This window comes from Mesoplodon densirostris, chromosome 1, assembly GCF_025265405.1.
Source record: "Mesoplodon densirostris isolate mMesDen1 chromosome 1, mMesDen1 primary haplotype, whole genome shotgun sequence".
NCBI classification, from domain to species: domain Eukaryota; kingdom Metazoa; phylum Chordata; class Mammalia; order Artiodactyla; family Ziphiidae; genus Mesoplodon; species Mesoplodon densirostris.
The window spans coordinates 207,085,320-207,097,344 of record NC_082661.1 but is presented as its reverse complement, the minus strand read 5'-3'; the positions used below and the strand labels follow the sequence as shown (position 1 = coordinate 207,097,344).

The window sequence follows — 12,025 nt, the reverse complement described above, 5'->3', positions numbered from 1 at the left end:
TATGAGAAACTGGCTTATACAATTATAGAGGCTGAGAAGTCCCATGACATGCTGCCTGCAACCTGGAAATCCAGTGGTGTAATTCATTCTGAAAGGGCAGGAGAATATGAAATAAGATGCCCTAGCCTAAACAGTAAGGTAGTAAAAAATGAAGCAATATGTGAAAAGGAAATTTATTCATATAAAGTGTTAAATGAATAGAACATTATATATAATTTGCATATATATCATTTAATGAAATAATATTTTATTAATTTCTGCATGTTACATTTATGTTATATATGTATATATATTAAATAGGTCATTCTTATGGATCGTAGCATACCATTCATTCTGTCTTCATCATTTAATTCATTGTAAGTTAGATACTATTCCTTCCTCCCTACCTTCCTTTCTTCCTGATTGACTTGCTGTCTTTTTTTTCTTCTTTTCTTTTTTTCCTTTCTTTTCCTTCCTGTCTTCTCTAAGCATTCATTTATTTAGTACCGAATCTGCTAAGATAACATACTATAACAATTTAGAGTTCAAATTTCAAAGCCAATCATCTGAATGTAAATTCTGAATGTCTTTGGTCATTATGCCTTAGTTTCCCATCTCCAAAGTGGAAATGGCAGTTCCTACCTTATAGTGTTGATGGAAAATGAAATCACTAAAGCACATAGACTGACCAACATCTGGCCCACAGTAAATGTAAATGTAGCAAAATATTACTCCTTGCCAGATATTGTAATAGATAAGACAAGATGATGGATGACCCCTGCTAATAACCTTTAATAACCCAAGGTCTACAGAAGAAAAGCAGTTAGACATGAAACAAATAACTGTAATAATAATGTGGTATTTGATTACCAATGTAGCAAAATACTGCAGTAAGATAGAAGAAAACTCTCTTATGTAATAAGGAAAGACTTCACATAAAATAAGTATATTTGGGTCTATGTGATAGATTGCCAGTATTTTATCTTATTCTATTAAGTCTCTTAATGTGTATAGAACTAGAATCTGGTGACTAGAACTAGAATCCTGAAGCAAACTGCAATACATTGGATTTTTGCATTTGTAGCCATTTGTTTAGTCAATAGGATCATCAACAAAGTAGGTATAATCTCATAGTTTAACAAACTGAAAATAACAACTGTAATTGAATAATTGACAGGACAAGACAACATGAAATGGACACACCTAGATGCAGTCTCTGCCTTATGGAGCCCTGTGCTGTGGTTGGATTCCTGGAGGGTTTACTAGACAAAGCAACCACTAATCTGATACCTGATATAGGAACACGAGTTAACCTGGGATGGCAGGCTGGATTGGGGCAAATAATTTTGCTGATTTTAAAGTAGATCTTTCCCTCTGAAAGTATTTTGAAACAATAGTTCTGTGTTAGTGTGCTAGTTAAAGCTGTGCAATGAAGCAGATATATGTTATAAAAGCTGCACATAAAATCATAAAATATCAATCTCTTTGAGTTTATAGCAGTATTGGTCCAAATGTAAAATTTTTGCATATCATCAATTTAGGTACAATATTCCTATATGAAATGCTAAATTTCTAACTCGATCAAACAAAATAATAATAAATTTTAAAGAAAACAGTAGGCAATTTCAACTCTATCTTGCAAACTTATAATATTATGATTGCCCTTGTAATGTAAAAACACTGCCCTAATGGATAGGCAGTTTCTCTTTACCTACAGTTTCTCTTTACCTAGCCACAGTGTCTGAAACAAGACCTCCAATCAGGTATAGAATTTTAAGTAAAAATAAAGTAAAGGAGAATAAATCATTTTTCTTAATCTGCATTAAAGAAGCAAGAGAATGAGAAGTTTGTGGTTTTGGCACTAATGCAGAGAGAATGTGGGTTTTGGTGTAAAAATAACCCTGGGCTTGAATCCTGGTGCTAACAGTAAGAGAGCACTATCATTTCTTGAAGTAATAAATACGTGCACTCACACTATTTGAATGTTATGCATGTGCATATGCATGTGTGTACAGCACAGTACAAGGTACACACACAGGCATATATCCTTAGCAGAAGGAGCCTTATGTACATTATCCAATTAACAGCTCACAACATATAAATGTGTTTACTACCAGACCCTTCATATACAACGAGGAAAACTAAAACTCACAGAAACAATGCAATGTGTCTAAGATATAATGGCCAGCAAGTGACTTAGTTGTGATTTGAACTCATGACCATGTGATTCTTAACTTCTATTCAATGATGCCTTCTTTTCACAGTCCTTACTAGCTGCTAAATATCACCTCAATTCCACTCCATATATATGATGTTCTTCACCTATACAAGAGAAAGTTGTACCAACTGCCTTACAAGCATATCATAAAAATGAATGTGATGCGCAGACACACGCACTTATAAAATACTGACTTTTTCTCCCTAAAGGGAATACAACATGTTCAGTATCTTATCTGGTTTTCCATCTTGCGCTGTATACAATACACTGAAGAATTTGCTGAGGAGTTTCCCTCTTTTAACAATCTGAATGAGATAAAGATATAAATACAGTACAGCAGCCTCTCCCCCCTTATCTGAGGTTTTGCATTCCACAGTTTCAGTTAACCAGGGTCAACCACGGTCTGAAAATATTAAATAGAAACTTCCAGAAACAAGCAATTCATAAATTTTAAATTCCATGCCATTTTCAGTAGTGTGATGAAATCTCACACTCACCAGCTCTGTCCCTCTGGGGTCATGAATCATCCCTTTGACCAGCATATGTACCCTATACATATTCCATGCCAGTTAGTATGGGAAAAGACATAGTATATGAAGGATTCGGTACTTTGTGCAGTTTCAGGCATCCCTGGGTGTCTCAGAATAAATTCCCCATGGAAGGGGGTAGGTACTGTATTCAATTCCTGGCCCATGGCAGGTAGATTATAATTGGTAACTGATCATTCTTATTTGTTTGTTATTATGAAACTAAATCAAAATCACAAAATCTCAGGACTTCTTGTTATTGTTTGGATATTTTTTGGAATTCAAATTTAAAATTGTGTTTGCTCATCCACTTATAGTTTCTAATAAATCTAAATTCATAGTATATGAAATTTCATTGCTTATATATAATCATATGGTACTTTTAATAATTTATTTCCAACACTTACAGTATTAATACCTTGCCAAACATTCCCAGGCATATTCTGTCTCTCTCTCCCTTTATTTTCTTGTTTCCTTATTTTGTACCAAGGACTGATATTCCTGCAATTCCTATTTTACATCTACTTCCACCCCTGCCATAAGATACTTTATAATTATGACCTCTTTAAAAAATAATAGCATTTATTTTAGTAACACAATTTCTCAATCTCCCATTAGATTAGAAAAGTCATTGTACAGAGGTAATTTTGCCCAATCATCCAAAAATACTACTTTAACTTTACTATTTTATTTCTCAGAAGTTTAAATTTTTTAAAAATGTGTAAGAAATATAGGCTTTTCTGTTCTTTTAAGTCTATAAGTGGTACATTAAAAAAAGAAAATATTCCACCTTCAATTTTAAAGCATCAATTATTCACCCTATGGATACTTGAGTCTTTGTGCCTGGCAGGCAGAAATGTAAGCACAGAGATTTTGGCCAATGCTGCTAGAAGTCCAACCTTTTGACATCTGTTCTTCTGATAGCCCCTAAGCAAAAGAACTTCAAATACAATATCTCAGATCAGCTCATCAGAATCAATTTCAATCTTCAATCAGTTAGTTCAGGCTGACCTTATAGTGCCTGAAGAATCCAACAAAAATGGGTTACTTGTGTTTAAAAATCTACTTGTGTTTTACCTGTGAAATCAGAGCTGAATTTGACCTCAGAAAACTTTTTTGACTTTTGACTAGACTTAGCAATGACTTTGACGGTTTTCATGTGAATTGTCTAAGGAAGAATTACAAGGAATGTGATTTTTATATCATTATTTTATGTAGGCTATCAAATTTTTAAGACTTATGGATTATACTTGATATTTTCATTTCTAAAATTAAGATATAATTGAGGCATAAGTAAGATTTGTTGGCTCTCATGGTGGTAATTCAGCCACATTAAAACATCATATCCAAATGATCATTTGTGCATTCATAACGCATTGTCATTTTCCCAGAAGAGGGTTATTCTCTTCTTATTAGACTTTTTTAAGGCAATCTATTTGCTGATGAGTACAAATACCTAAGTGACACCATGAAGTGTTTACTATACATAGTTAATTAGAAAGATATTTACTATCCACAAAAGGAGATAATTTCAAAGCAATTTTGTTTTCTCATCAATATTAATTTATGTTACCAGAATAAAGTTAATATTCCATTTTCAATGTTTAACTTTACTTTCAGGGTTATCTGCATAGTCAGATAATGTATTCTTTATTACAGCATGTGGTCTTTATCTTAAATAGCTAACTTCATATTTCTTTCATTGTGGAAGTAAAACAAATTAATGTCTTTATAAGCAATCTTTGTTAAAACTTGAACAGTTCTAAAAACCTGAAATGTAATAAAAATTTGTTATTGATAACTTAAGTATTGGACATGTTTTTATAGAATTCTCATAGTTCATTTTGATCAATATGTCACCTATTTTTTGTAAACAGTATTAAAAACACATATGCTCTTTGAAGTTCTCTTTCAACATATTTTATATTCATTCATTTTCTTAAACACCATAATTATCTCAAGGATGTGGCCTCTTTGCCATCTTTGACATTATTCCAGGCATTTCTGAAAACATCACCGTTTGTCACTTAAACAATATTTTCAGCCCATGTTAGTTTCTTCCTCCAACATCTGAATAATTCACTAGATAGGAAGTCTAATTCCTTTAATGAAGGTAGTTTATGGTAACACAATCATCACAGGCTGTGTCATCCCTTATGGTTACCAGTTCCATGAAGGGTTATAACTCATGTAACTTGGGTTATTTCAGAGACTAAGCAGGAAAACTTCAAAGCCAAGAACTTGACAATATTTTCAGTATAACTGTAGCCTCATTTATTTTCTTACATTGCTCTCTAAAGATTTTTTTTCAAATACTTCACATCTGCTTTGCATCAGAACTATCACTTATATTTTACTCTCATTGCTATGTTGTTAATGTTTTAATTTTTTTTCCTAAAATTAAGATGGCCAGAAGAAATAGAGTATTTGAAAATACTTTTTACATGTAAATGATTTTTTAAATGCCTATCTTGGATTATATAGCCTGCTGGAAGTTTCATCTAATTATATAACATTGTGGTAATAAACTTATACTCCAGACTAGAGGTCACAAAATCCTATCACTTATAGGATGCTGCACTTAAAAATAGGGTTATTCACAGAAAACATTGGAGATATTTGACCTAAGAAAAAATACAAATTATGAGTAAAGCCAGGATCAACATTCAAAATGCCATAGATCATCCACCACCTTATCTCAATAATTATTTATTTGTTTGTTTATTTAATTTATTTTCATTAAACTTTTTTTATTTTTATACATTTTAAAGGTTACTTTCCATTTACAGTTATTACAAAATATTGGCTATATTCTGCCTGTTGTACAATACACCCTTGAGCCTATCTTACACCCAATGGTTTTTACTCCCTACTCTTCCACCCCTATATTGCCCCTCCTCCCCTCCCCACTGGTAAACACCAGTTTGTTCCCTATATCTGTGAGTTGGCTTCTTTTTTCTTATATTCACTAATTTGTTGTGTTTTTTAGATTTCACATGTAAGTGATATCACACAGTATTTGAAGTTCCTGTCTGACATTTCACTTAGCATAATGCCCTCCAAGTCCATCCATGTTGCTGAAATGGTAGTGTTTTGTTCTTTTTAATGGCTGAGTAGTATTCCATTGTACATATTTTACTTTCAATGTAAGTATACTTTGCTTACTTTTGCTCCTTTTTAGGGTTTGCTGAAGATGGCAGTATATAGACTGAATTAGCAAGGGCTGCTGAGGTTTATTTGGGTTTATCGATTATAGAACAGGCTCCTCTAGAGGGGTGTGAAGCACCACCAAGTCCTTTGAGTTTTAAGCTGTTGCTAATAGTACTCTGGTGGATAATCTGCTTCCTATGATTGTTTGGGTTTATGGCTAAGCATAGTGGGGTATCTAATCCCAGTTTGGGTCTTAGTTATCATATAGTCAGGGTATGTTAAAGTCTCTTTTGTAGTCTATTTTTACTTTAATTATGGCTTTTTACAGCTTAATCAAGATTTAACTTTATTTTGTATTATTCTTTAACACGCTTTATGCCATAATTCTATTAATTTGGGTCATTCGTATGACCGTGGTGGCTGGCACAAAATTTACCAACCTTAATTAATATGGTTTATTTGAACTTTCATTTATGGCTTAATTCTCATTACTGCTGTCTCCCGTGGGGGAGTGGTTGAGCAAGGTGTTGTGAGCTACTGGTATAGTGTGTTTGATACCTGCTCCTTTTAATCTTAGTGATTTAGACGGCATTCTCACTGGAGGGCAGATACTTGCATGTGTAATTCTATTAAACACTAATCGAAAGGCTGGGACCAAACCTGTGTGTTTATGGGGCTAGTAAGCCCATCTAGGCATTTTCAGTGCCTTTTTAGAAGTTGTTTAAGCTACATCAACTTGTTATACATAAGTGGTGTTTGTATGGCTGTATTGTGAGGTTTGTGTCAGATTTAGTATTAAATTTTTGATAAAATGGCTGATGAATCTAGGGAGATGTCTGTCTATATGGGTGGTGAATATCTAAGTAGATTATTGGTACGATGGGGGCGTTCTGAGGCTGATTTCTTTTGATGGGTATATTGTTTTAGATGGGGTGGGGGGAGAGTGGAATGCTATGTCTATTGCACATATATACATGTATACCATCGTTATATCCTGTGACCACTGACTGAATTGCACACCATGGATTGTTGATGCTGCTAAATAATCTTCAATTAAAGTCCAGCTACAATTTGTTTGACTGTGTTAAGACCCTTTAAGGTCATAACTGAGTCCAAGCATCCCCCCTAAAAATTAAAAAATACCAAATGTATGAAATTTCAGTTATGTGTGAGCATGCGATGATTAGTCATTAGTCCATCAAGATGTCTTATTTAAGGGGAAAGAGTGGGCGATTTTAGGTGAGATGGCCCTGAAGTAAGAACCAGATGTCTGATAAAGTTCATCAATAGAAACCCCCAAAAGTTATGGGCCCAGAGCGAGAAGAGGGGCACCTGCCAAGCAGGTTGATGGTTTCACGAGGCCTGGTGATTAAGCTTGTGATCTAATGGACTGGATATGCATGTTGACTGGAATTGATTTGACTTAATGCACTATGTATAATTAATAACCTGTGTGTACTATGCAATGCTAATAATATAATGTACATGCTTATAAGCATGGGGTAAATAATGTAATATATGATTATACATATAATGTAATATGTATGTATAAGATGTATGTACTCATTAATGTGGTGCAAATATGCATGATGTACATAGTAGTATGTGATAAAATGAACTGTTTTAATACTGACATAGTACTTAATAATTTTGTAAATGTCTTATAATATAATTTCAGGGGATAGTTTAAGTAGAATTTCAGCTTTCGGTGCTGGCAGTGAAGTTTAGGGCTTCTTCCTTGAGTCTTAGGGAGGTCTGTTGTTCTCCTTTTCTGGTTTACAAGACCAGGGAAATGTGTTATACTACAAACACTCTTCATTTCAGAAAATTGTTTTCAATGATGCTAGTTACTGGCATTAGCACTAGAATTAAAATAAAGCATAAAATAGATGTGAGTTGTCTGATAATGATGAAGGGGTATTCTACGGGTTGTCCTCCAACCCATGTTAGTGTTAGTAGATTTGCCACTAGCCCTCAACATAAGAACTGGCTGAGAGGTCGGAATATTATGCTTCGCTCTTTGGATGTGTGGAGTATTGGGATGAATGCTAGAATCAGTATTGAGAGGAATAGGGCTAAGACTCCTCCTAGTTTGTTGGGGATTGATCATAAAATTGCATATGTGAATAGAAAATGTCACTCTGGTTTGATGTGTGGTGGTGTGTTGAGTGGGTTTGTCGGGGTGTAGCTGTAGGAGTCACCTAGCAAGTCAGCTGAGAATAGGACTAGTATTAGTGATGCTAGGATTAGTAGTAGGGCACCTAGGTTGTCTTTGGTTGTATAATAGGTATGGAATGGAATTTTGTCTGTGTAGAATGGGATTCCTGTGGGGTTGTTGTATCCTATTTCGTGGAGGAATAGTAGGTGGACAGCTGCTGTGCTGTATTGATGAAGGGGAAAATGAAGTGAAAAGTGAAGAATCGTGTGAGTGTTGCTTTGTCTGTGGAAAAGCCGCCTCAGATCCATTCAACAAGAGTGGTTCCAATGTATGGGATTGCTGAGAGCAGGTTTGCAATAACTGTTGCTCCTCCGAATGATATCTGTTCTCATGGTAGTGCATAGCCTATGAATGCAGTGGCTATGACTGTAAGCAGTAGAATAATTCCAATGTTTCATGTTTCTTGAAAGGCATAGGATACATAAGGTAGGCCATGTCCTATGTGAATGTAAAGGCAGATAAAGAACATGGAAGCTCCCTTTGCATGCATGTATCAAATGATTCATCTGTAGTTGATGTCTCGACAGATGTGTGCTACTGATGAGAAGGCAGTTGTTGTGTCTGGTGTTGTGTCTAGTGTATTGCTAGGAATAGGCCTGTTAGGATTTGTAGGATCAGGCAGATGCCTAGTAAAGAGCCAAAGTTATCATGATGAGATGTTTGATGGGGTTGGGAGGTCAATAAATGTATTGTTGATAATATTTATCAGTGGGTGAGTTTTTCAGATGTTAGTCATTGATGTTCTTATAGTTGAATGACAGTGATGAGTTTTCATGTCATTGGTCATGGTTGGAATCCATGTGCGAATAATGATGACATGTATTTTTTAAGTGTTATTTTTGTGATCAGTTTTGTGGGGGCTTCTTATATATATATATATATATATATATATATATATATATATAGAGAGAGAGAGAGAGAGAGAGAGAGAGAGAGATGTATATTTATACATCTATATCTATATCTATCCCTCTCTCTCTATATATATATACACACATCAGTCTTCTTTATCCATTCATCTGTTGAGGACATTTAGGGTGCTTGCATATCTTGGCAATTGTAAATAATGCTGCTATGAACATCGAGGTGCATGTATCTTTTCAAATTAGTGTTTTTGGTTGTTTTGGATATATACCCAGGAGTTGAATTGCTGGGTTATAATGTAGTTCTATGTTTAGTTTTTTGAGAAGCCTCCCTACTGTTTTGCACAGTGGCTGTACCAATTTACATTCCCACTAACAGTGTACAAGTGTTCCCTTTTCTTCACATCCTTGCCAACATTTGTTGTTTGTGTTCTTTTTGATGGCCGTTCTGCCAAGTGTGGGGTGATATCTCATTGGGGTTTTGATTTACATTTCCCTGATGATTAATGATGTTGTGCATCTTTCCGTGTCCCTGTTGACCATCCACATTTCCTCTTTGGAAAACTGTCTATTCAGTTCTTCTGCCAATTTTATTATTTATTTATTTATTTATTTTTTTGTGGTATGCGGGCCTCTCACTGTTGTGGCCTCTCCCGTTGCGGAACATGAGCTCTGGACGTGCAGGCTAAGCAGCCATGACTCATGGGCCCAGCTGCTTGTGGGATCTTCCTGGATCGGGGCACGAACCCATGTCCCCTGCATCAGCAGGCAGACTCTCAACCACTGCGCCACCAGGGAAGCCCTCTGCCAATCTTTTAATTAGGTTGTTTCTTTTTTGATGTTCGGTTTTATGAGCTGTTTATACATGTTGGATATTAATTCCTTATCAGTTCATATCACTTGCAAATATTTTCTCCTATTCAGTTGGTTGTCTTTTCATTTTGTCGATGGTTTCCTTTGCTGTGCAAAAACTTATAAGTTTAATTAGATCTCATTGTTTATTTTTGTTTTTATTTCCATTACTGTAGAAGATGAATCCAAAAAGATATTGCTGTGATTTATGTCAAAGAGTGTTGTATATTTTCCTCTAGAAGTTTTATAGTATCTGGTCTTACATTTAGGTCTTTAATCCATTTTGAGTTTATTTTTGCATATGGTGTTAGATAACGTTTTAATTTCATTCTTTTACATGTAGCTGTCCAGTTTTCCCAGCACCACTTATTGAAGAGACTTTTCTCCATTGTATATTCTTACCTCATTTTTCATAGATTAATTAACAATAAGTGTGTGTTTATTTCTGGGATTTCTATGCTGGTTCATTGATCTATGGGTCTGTTTTGTGCCTATACCATACTGTTTTGATTACTGTAGCTTTGTAGTATAGTCTGAAGTCAGGGATCCTGATTCCTTCAGCTCTGTTCTTCTTCCTCAAGATTGTTTTGGCTATTTGGAATCATTTGTGTCTCCATACAAATTTTAAAATCATCTGTTCTACTTCTGTAAAAAAATATGCCATTGGTATTTTGGTAGGGAATGCATTGAATCCCTACAGATTGCCTTGGGTAATATAGTCATTTTATCACTATTGATTCTTCCAATCCAAGAGCACAGTATATTTTTCCATCAGTTTGTGTCATTTTCTATTTCTTTCATCAGTGTTTTATAGTTTTTGGAGTACAGGTCTTTCATCTTCTTAGGTATGTTTATTCCTACCTATTTTATTCTTTTTGATTCAATGGTAAATGGGATTGTTTTCCTAATTTCTTTTTCTGATGCTTCATTGTTAGTGTGTAGCAGTGCAAGACATTTCTGTGTATTAATTTTGTATCCTGAAACTTTACCAAATTCATTGCTGAGCTCTATTAGTTTTCTGGTGTTGTCTTTAGGATTTTCTATGTATAATATCGTGTCATCTACAGACAGTGACAGTTTTACTTCCTCCTTTTTAATTTGAATTCTTTTTATTTCTTTTTCTTCTCTGATTGCTGTGGCTAGAACTTCCAAAACTATGTTGAATAAACTGGTGAGAGTGGGTGTCCTTGTCTTATTCCTGATCTTAGAGGAAATGCTTTCAGCTTTTCACCATTGAGTATGAGGTTAGCAGAGGGTTTGTCATATATGACCTCTAGTATTTTGAGGCACGTTCCCTCTATGTCCACTTCCTGGAGACTTTTTATCATAAATGAATTTTGAATTTTATCAAAAGCTTTTTCTCCATCTATTGAGATGATCATATGGTTTTTATTCTTCAGATTGTGAATGTGGTGTATTAAATAATACACTTGACACTTGGGGTGGGAAATATTTCTAGGCATTATGTTTAAAAGTAAATTTTCTGGGCTTCCCTGGTGGTGCAGTGGTTGAGAGTCCGCCTGCCGATGCAGGGGACATGGGTTCATGCCCTGGTCTGGGAAGATCCCACATGCCATGGAGCAGCTGGGCCCATGAGCCATGGCCACTGAGCCTGCATGTCTGGAGCCTGTGCTCTGCAACGGGAGAGGACACAACAGTAAGAGGCCCATGTACCACAAAAAAAAAAAAAAAAGTAAATTTTCTATAAAATAAAGCAACAGCATTTATTTCAAAATTTATCTGTAAAGCAGGAGCAATATAAATATAAATTTAGAGTTTAATATTTTTTCATATATATTTCCCCTTAACAATTAGACTGTTATAATTTCTTTCCTTTACTAATATACTAAAAAGTACTTATTTCACTTATATTCATAAAATTTGAATTCACAAAATTATTTTCCAGTATGCCACTCCATCAGCATTTACCTTCTTTGCTAAAGACCAATTTCATAATATTTGAAAATATAAGTCTTGAACTTTGAAAGCAATGGAATAATATTGCTCTATAGTACTTTTGTTTAGGTTTAGTCAGTTGATCATTTGACAAATCATTTTTTAAATCTTTATATTCTTTTGTAAGAAAAGTATTTTTTTAATATATGAATACAGTAGTATATATTTATTTTCCAGGATAAAGAATGTGTGTGTGTATATATATACATACATACATACATACATATATATATATATATATATATATATATATATAACTTAA

General features: G+C 34.4%; 1 protein-coding gene and 1 pseudogene across 3 annotated transcripts in view; one reads left to right on the top strand and one right to left on the bottom strand.

Annotated features, from left to right (window-relative positions):
• The window catches only part of FSTL5 (follistatin like 5), a 547,068-nt gene that overhangs the window by 73,374 nt on the left and 461,669 nt on the right, over window positions 1–12,025 (top strand). The window lies entirely within an intron of this gene.
• Window positions 7,690–8,743, bottom strand: LOC132500010 (cytochrome b-like; annotated as a pseudogene).